General features: G+C 45.8%; 1 pseudogene; it reads right to left on the bottom strand.

The window, feature by feature from the left end:
• Positions 1-1,837: 1,837 nt before the first annotated feature.
• On the bottom strand, positions 1,838-2,794 carry LOC113409261 (annotated as a pseudogene).
• Positions 2,795-3,055: the final 261 nt, after the last annotated feature.

Below are 3,055 nucleotides of genomic sequence, written 5' to 3'. Positions count from 1 at the left end.
TTAGAACAAAATGACCCCAGACAAGTAACTTACACCAGTGTTTATGTTACCAATGAATTGAGCCCAGAGACATTGAGCCAGAACCTCATCAGTATTTAACCCTTGATGTCAATGGAGCTAATCTTCATTGGCACAGGTGTAGCTGAGATGGGAATCTCACCCTTACATCTCTGTCCCATTCGCTTTCTCCAGGCTGCCTTTAGCAACATTTGGATCCCTGTGTATATTGGCTGCTGGCCAAGTCCTGACCCCTTTGAAGTGATTGGCTTTAGCCCAGTGACTTCAATGGGATCCAAATATGGCCTCATTATCCAGAGTCAGTTCTTCTGTAGGAAACACTGGAATAAGTTTCTCTTCAAAAGGGCCTTCCCACCATAGCACGAATGACACAGATGTTATTTATGTATTTACATTTACATTAATAAAAAAAGAAGCCTATCTCGGGCTCTAGGCATGTTAAAATTAGTCATTTCAACAGGAACTCAATCATCCAGACAGCTACAGAAACTCTTTTCCATCCCTTCATCTTTGTGGAAAGCAAACCTTCAGCTCTCTCAGAAAACCCAGACAAAGAGATAACACATTGCCCTCCTGAATACATGACAAATTACTGAAACCCCCAATCATCCCCCCCCCAAAGAAAACAAACCAAAATCCTAAAACCAAACTGACCAACTGATAAAACAAAACAATAGCCAGACGAGCTAGCCGTTACAATCTGGCCCGGTACCCAGTTGTACAGCCACGCATCTCATGAAAGTGGACCCAATCACTGGGTGCCATGTACTTCCAAGGTAACTGCATATGGGTAGAGTCTCGTCATTGTTTCTAGCTCTGGGGCTCTAGGAACCATTCCCCAGCTCAGACCTCTGATCTAATGCCCTTCCTTTGGCAGTGGGAGGCCACTGTCCAGCTGCCTTAGAGCTCAAAACCAGTGTCTGAGTTTCCCCAAACCCCCAGGTCACTTACACACACTCTGCCAGAGCTTCACCTAGACTATGATCACTCTGGGATCCTGGTTAAACCCCTTTAAGAAGAATGTGACAGGAAGGGGAGAAACACAGGTTTAGTCTTTCCTATGTGTGGGCATGGTCGGCCCCTCTCTGCACAGAACAGAACAGCACTGTTCAGTAGGCCCCCGTCTCTGTGCCAGGGGTTCAAACTCTGAAGTTCCATCTCCGACATTCATGCCTGTGGGCCCCCTGTATAGAAAAATTGTTTTTCCCAGAGGGTGGGCAAGTAGTCGAAGGACAAGAAAACTCGATGGCCCCAGATTCTAGACTTGATGGCTCTTAATGAGGTCCTCCAAGGAGGTATCAAACACCTTTCCCAGGCAGGACAGCTGTCTGGAAAGCAGCACAACAGGCTGCCATCGAGCCAGGCCAGACTTGTGCTGTCACCGTGCCAATATTTCTACACATACTACAACAGAGTTCACAGTTTGACACCATCATACCCCACTCTGTTACACAAGCAAACAATTAGTCAAAAGCTATGGCACTCCAAGAAACGTTTATGCCCTTCCCCCCCCAAAGACACAGAGACTTCATGAGGTCCACTGGGGACTTGATTATGGCTATTCATTTGAGGTGGAAGGTGCTCGGATAGTGTGGTGATGGGTGGCAGTAGAAAAAACATGATAGATAGATAGGTAGAGTCTCATCTTATTTACACTGGGGTAAATCTACAGTAACTCCACTGACTTAAGTGGTGTTTGTCTGCATTTTTACCTGTCTAAATACACCTTTCTGCATAAGCAAATGGCAAAGCATGTTCTCATAGAGACAATAATGTCATCAGAGGGTTACATTTATAAAGAAACAGGATGAAATCACAATCAAAGTGAAAACATGGACAGTTTATTTTTGGTGAATAACCTCCACGCAATCAGTTTTCTCAATGCAGCTTTGATCTCCTTGTTCCTTATGCTGTAGATGATCAGATTCATCACTGCTGGCAGCACAGAATAGAGAACAGCCACCACGAGATCCAGACCTGAAGTTGAGCTGGAGGTGGGATGACTGTAGGCAAAGTTAGCAGTGCAAAAGAACAAGGACACCACGGTGAGGTGAGGAAGGCAGGTGGAGAAGGCTTTATGCCGGCCCCGCTCAGCGGGGATTCTCAGCACCATGGTAAAGATGTGAACATATGACACAATTATTAAAACAAAGCAGCTTGAGGCTAAGCACACACTAAAGGCAACAGCCCCAGTTTCACTGAGGTATGTGTCCGAGCAGGCGAGCTTGAGGAGCTGGGGGATTTCACAGAAGAACTGATCCACCATATTGCCTCCACGGAAGGTTATTGCAAACGTGATCCCAGTGTGGAGTGCAGAGTAGAGAAAAACACTGATCCAGACACCAGCTGCCATTTGGATACAAGCTCTTCTGTTCATCACTCTCTCATAGTGCAGGGGTTGGCAGATGGCGATGTATCGGTCATACGCCATGACAGTCAATAAAGCAAGATCTGCTGAAACAAAAAAGACAAAGAGAAAAACTTGGGCGACACATCCAGAATAAGAAATTCACCTGATGTTCAATAGGGAATTGGCCATGGATTTGGGGACAGTGACAGAGATGGAGCCGATGTCTAGGATGGACAAATTCATCAGGAAGAAGTACATGGGGGTGTGAAGATGGTGGTCGAGGAGAACAACTGTAATGATGAGAAGATTCCCCACCAGGGCTGCCAGGTAAATCACTAGAAACACCATGAAGTGTAAAATCTGCAGCTCCCGAATGTCAGAGAATTCCAGGAGAAGGAACTCGGTCACGGTGGTTCGGTTGGACATTTTCTTCCTCAGTATATCATGTGATGGCTGTGGAGGGAAGGAGAAGGGCAATGGTAAGGATTAGAGTGACAGAGGAATTGATCCTGATTCTCTCTCTGTAATATCTCAAAATGTGAATGTCAAAGGTGCACAGCACTCGTCACTTCCATTGACGAGGAGTCACGAGTGCTCCTCACCCATCAGCCAGAGCACTAATCAGATGCATTATCACATTAGTGAAAACTGGATTATTTCACTTAAAGTCAATGGAGCAAGGTCAGT

Source organism: Terrapene carolina, unplaced genomic scaffold (assembly GCF_002925995.2).
Source record: "Terrapene carolina triunguis isolate 2854851 unplaced genomic scaffold, T_m_triunguis-2.0 Scaffold31619, whole genome shotgun sequence".
Taxonomy (NCBI): domain Eukaryota; kingdom Metazoa; phylum Chordata; order Testudines; family Emydidae; genus Terrapene; species Terrapene triunguis.
Note: the sequence above shows the minus strand (reverse complement) of the source record. Positions and strands in the feature narration are given on the sequence as shown.